We start from the raw sequence: 7,936 nt of genomic DNA on the forward strand, positions 1-7,936 counted from the left end.
AGGTCCTCTACCAGAGGTCTGGGAGTTTGAGGGTTCTGCGCAGGATCTTGGTTGTTCCCAGCATTGCGCTTTTCTGGACAGGGAGCTCAGATGTTGCTCCTGGGATCTGTTGTAGCCATTTTCCCATCTTCAGGGTCACTGCTCCGAGTGCGCCTATCACCACTGGAATCAGTGGCCTTCACCTTCCACAACTTCTCCAGTTCTCCTTTGAGGCCCTGGTATTTCTCCAGCTTCTCATATTCCTTCTTTCTGATGTTGCTGTCACTTGGCACTGCCACATCTATTATCGTTGCTGTCTTCTGTTCCTTGTCTACTATCACAATGTCTGGTTGGTTAGCCAACACTTGCTTATCCGTCTGGATCTTGAAGTCCCACAGGATTTTAGCTCTTTTATTCTCCACCACTTTTCCTGGGGAACTTTCTGTGCAGAAAAGTGCAACTGAGATCCTGCGCAGAACCCTCAAGCTCCCAGGCATCTGGTAGAGGACCCAAGAATGAGAAAGGACAACTGCTGGGAATCCCACAATCATGACAACTGGGGCTCTGAAGAGCCCTATGTGAATGGAGCGGTGGTCGATCATGGACGTTTTCACCCCATTCTTTCTCTATGGGACAACCGGAGATTGCCAAACGCTGTGCTCGTCGGGTCTTCGGTCCCTCAGTAAGGATCAATGAAGCCGCATCAGCATATGATTGACCTCCGCCACTGAATTATGGGGATCCTAGCAATTGGAATTTATCCCCTATTCTATGGATAGAAATTGGTAGAGCCCTTTTCAAGGAGCACGCATGTATTTAATCAGATCCATGTGCGGCTGAACTGTTTTCCTGCCTTTGGGACATTAACATTGATAAAGTTATTTTGGAAGTAATCCGTAAGAAATAGACATTGGGTCCAAAGTCACATCTAAATGTGGTTGTCTTGTGCTGGAGCTTTGGGACCCACTTTTGTATCAAGGACCAAGATTTATCCAAGTGGGATAGTAATAGAGAATTTAGCTGTTGGTGGAAAGACCATTCATATTGCTGTAGTCACCATTAACTGAGCTGGTAGTAGTTATTGTACTGTAGTGATCCCTTACCATGGATTGATATGATATGGTAGCTTCTAGAAATCGCTAGTGGATACCCTGGGCATCCATGCCGTGGTCTGAGAAGTGTGGCACCAGGTTAGGCTCACTACGTGAGGTGGTTTTTCTAAGCCTCAGGTTCGAGTGGGCACACAAACCTCGGGCATTGTTGCATCAGAGCAGGAGGGAACGTGGGCAGCGAGAACTTGGCACAAACAAAAATCTCAGGAGCAGCAGGACAGATGAAGTAGAAACCAGCAGCTATGGAAGGAAGTCCAAGCACAGTCATCACAGAAGATGGAGGAGACCAAACATAGAGGTCTAGAGTCTCAATCCCAAGACACAGGTGTGTGTCTAAATGTGCCTTAAATAGTTCTTCCATGATCCATGCCGGGCAACTTGCAAAACCCAACGTGGAGTACGACAGATGGCAGCGGACCAAAGGGAAGGAAACGGAGCTCAGGATACCAGGGTCAGGTGTGTAACACACCAGATAAGGTGTAGTCTATTGGAATTTTCTAAGCAATTCCAAGCCGTTAAAATATTCCATCCAATATAAAAATCACCTGTGCTCTGGATACAACTAAAATTAATTGGGAAGATTCCTGGTTTGTACGCTTTAGAGCCCAGCGATCGTGAATTTAGCCCCTACTCTATGGATAGAAGATAACCTCTAAACTTAGTACAACCCCTTTAAGGAAGCACACATATATATACTCAGGACCATCTGTCAGCGACCCATTCTGATTTTTTCCTCTCTTTTACTTGTGGGCACAGTAAGGGAAAAGTTGGCTGTTGGTGGAAAGACCATTCATGAGACTGTAGCCACCATTGACTGAGCTGGTAGTAGGGATTTTACTGCAAGGAACCCTTACTAGGAATTGTAGCTACCCTGGGCAACCATGCCATGGTCTCACAAGTGTGGTACCAGTTGAGATGTAATTTATTGGAAATATCTAAGCAATTCCAAGCCCCCAAATATTCCATCCGATTTGATAAATATTTCTGCTGTGAAAACAACTAAAAGGAATCAGGCAGGTTCAAGGGTTGCACCACGCACTATTGATTCTTGTAATTCCCCCACGTACTGACTAATCCTAAATGCACAATGTCCCCTGAAGAAGCAGGCTCTTACACAGCAGTTGTAGCAGAGGCGAGGACGTCACAGTCACTGTATATATTTGGTGCACTTTCATAATAATGACTTTTTTTTTTTCCCAGGGAAGACAAACAGCTCAGTCCTTGTTGTCAGTGCGGCCGGTGAAGCTGTAAATCTCCAGGCACAAGATCTATGGGGTGTAAATAATGTAGGAATCCAATGGAGGACAAGTGGGAAACTGCAAATCTAGCAGAATGGTTTATTTAAAGAGCTCCACCCTCTCCCCACAATCATCAAGGATCAGGGATGTTAGTGGCCATTAAGTGTCATTTTAAAGCAACATACCAAACGGATCATAATTGTGTAAAACTGTGAACTTATTATATAACTAGGATGGAAAAAGGGTCTAATGGAAACGGCACCACAACTGTGCGTAGTCTGCACTCAGGTCAGACTGTGCCAACTTTAAAGGGAATGTGTCATCAGAAAAGGACTTATTGTTTAAATAGGATTTTTGTGCTAAATGTATTTTTGTTTTTTAGTCACACCGAACACTGTTTTTTGTTTTTTTTTAAACTTTAACTTCCTGTTAATTCAGGAAGTGCACATGAAAATTAGCAGCAATGAACAGACTCCGACCCTTTCTTCTCGATTGGAGCATCTAATGAGCATGTGCAAAGGTCTTTGTGAAGTGAGGGGGAACAGGGTCAGCTGTGACATTACCTGCTCCTCATTTTAGACATCTTCTTAAGGACCACACCCACTTGGCTAATGAGACTAATAATAATAATAATAATAATAATCTTTATTTATATAGCGCCAACATATTCTGCAGCGCTTTACAGTTGAACAGTTTCAAACACAACAGTCATAAGTAACAACGTTAACAATACAATAATTAAAGCGAAATAAGACGACCCTGCTCGTGGAGCTTACAATCTACAATGAGGTGGGGGGGATACAAAGCACAGGTTTGTATTTACAATGATGTATTTACAATGACGGTCCAGCCATCTTCAGGGGGTGGGGGTTAGATGGAGATAGTGAATGGGCTACACACACACAAACATGACTTTGATTACTGAATGTGATAGGCCGCTCTGAACAAATGTGTTTTGAGCGAGCGCCTAAAACTATGCAAATTGTGGATGGTCCTAATATTTTGGGGTAGAGCATTCCAGAGGATTGGCGCAGCACGGGAGAAGTCTTGGAGTCGGGAGTGGGAGGTACGGATTAGGGCAGAGGTTAGTCGAAAGTCATTTGCAGAGCGCAGCGGTCGGTTAGGCCGATAGACAGAAATGAGGGAGGAGATGTAAGGGGGTGCCGCACTGTGGAGAGCTTTGTGGGTGAGAACAAGTACTTTGAATTGTACCCTGTAATGAATTGGCAGCCAGTGTAACGACTGGCGAAGAGCGGACGCGTCTGAGAAACGATTAGCCAGATGGACAACCCTGGCTGCTGCATTAAGGATAGACTGGAGAGGGGAGAGTCGAGTGAGAGGGAGGCCAATTAATAGAGCATTACAGTAGTCTAGGCGGGAGTGGATCAGGGCGACAGTGAGAGTTTTTGTTGTTTCCATGGTGAGAAAAGGGCGGATTCTAGAGATGTTCTTTAGGTGTAAGCGGCATGAGCGGGCAAGAGATTGTATATGGGAGGTGAAGGAGAGATCGGAGTCGAACATAACACCCAGACAGCGCACCTGCTGTCGGGGTGTTATTATGGTGCCACCCACAGAGAGGGAAATGTCAGATTTAGGGAGGTTAGTAGATGGTGGGAGCAGAAGAAGTTCAGTTTTGGAGAGGTTGAGTTTCAGATAGAGAGCAGACATGATGTTGGAGACTGCAGACAGACAGTCAGTGGCGTTCTGTAGTACAGCGGAGGTAAGGTCAGGGGATGATGTGTACAGTTGTGTGTCATCAGCATAAAGATGGTACTGAAAGCCAAATCTGCTGATGGTCTGTCCAATTGGGGCTGTATAGAGAGAGAAGAGAAGGGGGCCAAGGACTGAGCCCTGAGGTACCCCAACAGTGAGAGGAAGAGGAGATGAAGTGGAGCCAGAAAACAGAACACTGAAGGAGCGGTCGGAAAGATAGGAGGAGAACCAGGAAAGAGCAGTGTCCTTAATGCCTAGTGACTGGAGCCTAGAGAGTAGGAGAGGATGGTCAACAGTGTCGAAAGCTGCAGAAAGGTCGAGAAGAATGAGCAGAGAATGGTCACCATTACGTTTTGCTGTCAGAAGGTCATTGGTCACTTTGATGAGTGCAGTTTCTGTCGAATGTAGGGGGCGGAAACCGGACTGTGAAGGGTCTAGGAGGGAGTGAGTGGAGAGGTAACGGGTAAGGCGTGAGTATATCAGGCGCTCCAAGAGTTTAGAGATGAAGGGGAGATTGGAGACTGGTCTGTAGTTGTTTGTGCAGGATGGGTCAAGGGTGGGTTTCTTTAGTAATGGAGTAATGATAGAGTGTTTGAAGGAGGAGGGGAAAATGCCAGAGGAAAGGGAGAGATTAAAGATTGTAGTTAGGTGAGTTGTGACGACTGGGGAGAGAGACTGGAGGAGATGTGAGGGAATGGGGTCGGTTGTGCATGTAGTTGGACGAGAAGAGGAGAGGAGCCTGGAGACTTCTTCTTCTGTGATGGGAGCAAATGTGGAGAGTGAGCCAGGGGAAATGCAGGGAGGGATGGGAGTCACTGAACTTGGTGATTGGGAGCGGATTTCCTGACGGATATTGTCTATTTTCTCTATAAAGTGGGAGGCCAGGTCATCAGCGCAAATGTCTGTGATAGGGGCTTGTGCTTTTGGCCTGAGGAGGGAGTGAAAGGTGTCAAAAAGTTTCTTGGGGTTGTTGGATAGTGAGGAGATCAGGGTGGTGAAGTAGGTCTGTTTGGCGAGGTGAAGGGCAGAGTTATATGTCCTTAACATAAATTTGAAGTGTATGAAGTCTTCTGGTGTGTGTGTTTTCCTCCATAAGCGTTCAGCACACCTAGAGCATCGCTGGAGAAATCGGGTTTGCGATGTGAGCCAGGGCTGTTTCACTCTGTGTTTGGAGGTTCTGAGGGTGAGGGGAGCTACTTGGTCAAGGGTGCTTCTAAGAGTGTCATTGAAGTGATGTACAGCCAGATCAGGACAGGACAAAGAAGAGATTGGGGACAATGATGAGTGTAGGGAGTCTGAAAGTGTATGAGGGTTAATGGCTTGTAGATTTCTGACTGAATGGTAGGTAGGAGGGTGCTGGGGTGAGCGAGGATTTGTGAGTGTAAAGGAGAGAATGTTGTGGTCAGAGAGGGGAAGCGGTGAGTTATCTAGGTAGGAGATTGAGCAGAGCCGGGCGAAAACCAGGTCCAGGGTGTTACCGTCTTTGTGTGTTTCAGAGGTTGAGAGCTGAGAGAAGCCTAGAGAAGTGGTTAGTGATAGAAGCTGGGATGCAGATGTGGAAGTGGGGCTGTTAATGGGGATGTTGAAGTCTCCCAGGATAAGGGTTGGTAGTTCTGAGGACATGAAGTGCGGCAGCCAGGCAGAGAAATGGTCCAGGAAGTGGGTGGGTGAGCCTGGGGGCCGGTATATGACCGCTACTCTGAGGGAGAGGGGACGAAAGAGCCTGATGGTGTGGACTTCAAAAGAAGGGAATGAGAGTGATGGAACTGAGGGGATGACCTGGAAAGTGCATTGTGGGGACAGGAGTATGCCGACTCCACCACCAGGTCTATTTGTCGGTCTCGGGGAATGGGAGAATTGTAAGCCACCATGGGAAATGGCAGCAGGAGAGACAGTGTCAGAATCCTGAATCCAGGTTTCCGTGAGGGCCAACAAATCAGAGACTAGATTTGTATACAGAGAAGAGGGGTCGATATCTCAGGAAGTGCAGACAACATGTCATGATCCAGTGTTGGATCTGGCGGTATTAAATGCATTAAGTGAACTTTTTTTCCTTTGGTTCCAAAGTGTGTCGTGATAGCCCCCGGTGGCCATTAGAATTATCACACGTGGTGTCGTTCATTCTAAGTTGCCCGGTGGTGGGGAATGGTATCGCACCTTAGGTTTAGGTTAAATGTTCACTTAATTATGGATCAGGTGTGACACCCTATAAAGGTGTGCTCAGGGTGTTCACTCACTGCCTGTGATATTGTGAGTTTGTGTTCACTTTGAGTTGGAGAGCCTGGAGGAAGGATGGAGCTGGTGAGGAGTCCTGCGCAGCTTAGCCAGGGGGGACGTGTTTCAGCTATGGTGTCTGGACGAAGGGCTTGCATGGCGTGGTGGGGTCGCAGTAATGGTGTCAGCGGGAAGTGTCTGCATGGGCTGGTGGAGTGGCGACTATGGAGAGTGGCACTCACCATGTGGGACTTGGCCGCTGAGCTGGACTCAAGCATGCTCAACTTCGTGGCAGAAGCTGAACACTTCCTTGGGACTCTGGTACTAAGCAGCTGCAACTGGTTGTGGACTCTGCTCCAAGGCTGCACTAAGGTGAAGGATCCTGTAATGGTGATGGATCCAGGTGGAGGAGAAGATGCACTCAGGTGGAGGGCTCTGTTGCTGGGAGCGCACACAACAGAGCAAAGCTAAGTGGTGTTTCCCCTGTATTGTCTCTTTCCTCGTGTGTTATTAGTGCAGTGGTGGGATTAGTCTCCGCACCGACCCATTCCCTAGTGAGGGTTTAGGGTCATGGTGAGCAAGGGCGTTAAGGTACGCGTGTGGCGACAGGTGCGGAGCCTGTTTAGGGAATGTGAGGAGTGCAGGGACACTGGCTCAGGGGAGCTTAGGAGGTCTCCACGTCCCCCATTCCCTATCGCAGGGCCCACCATTGTTAAAGTTTCCCAGGTTCCCCCTTTATCATTTGATTTATTGTATAACGTGTAATACCTAAATTCGCCAGGTGGAGGCGGCGTATCCACCTGCACGTTTTATTATTTAAATGCGCCCCACTGGAGGCGGTGTATCCAGGGTCACGTGTGTTATGGGTTCGCCCTGCGGTATCATCTGCGTCCAGAGACACGTAACCATGACACAACATGGTAAATTTTCTGTGCTGGATTAGGATCATTACATCTACATGCTGTGAAAATTTACAATTCTGCAGTACCAATATAGGAAACAATAAGCATTTAGGACATTATATAGGACCATTAAAATAAATATTAATATATTGGAGCCTTCAGAGAAAAATGCTCTTTGTAGCCACTGTCTACACTGGCTACAAGATAGTCATCTCAAATGAGTGTATACCTTCTATTAACTCAGGATATAAAATGATTCTTCTAAACCAAAAATCCAATTTACAAATACGTCCATCCCTACCTTTTCCGCAAACTATCATGCAAACAAAATCCTTGGTCAGTGTCACGTAGTGACAAGGGACTGTGGGCACCTACCCAATCCCTCCAATTTGGGCCTGTCCCCCAAGATTACCCCTGATGGTGGAGATGCCAGGGTCGGATACCTTCCTAAATTCCTATCTTAACCCTTATCTGATCCCTCCCCCATCCAGGGAGGTTGTAAGGCCAAAGTAAACAATAACCAGAGAGGGGTAAACAGGGCTAAAAGAAAACTACAGTTCCCAAGATTACCCCCACCCATACATGGTTGCTTCTATTCAGACACAAAACCTTTGGCCATGTTGTCCTGTATTACACAGCGTCCGTAGCGTTCGGGGCGTAGAGCGCCTTACATCGAATGTTATCTAACAATCATATTCCCATTGTTGTCAGAGGTCAAGTAATCCAGAAAAGGAGATTGTTACATCAGATAGGTTTGAAATGCAGCCACTTTGTCCAT

The sequence above is a fragment of the Dendrobates tinctorius genome, unplaced genomic scaffold (genome assembly GCF_039654945.1).
Source record: "Dendrobates tinctorius isolate UK_male_01 unplaced genomic scaffold, ASM3965494v1 ptg000070l, whole genome shotgun sequence".
NCBI lineage: Eukaryota > Metazoa > Chordata > Amphibia > Anura > Dendrobatidae > Dendrobates > Dendrobates tinctorius.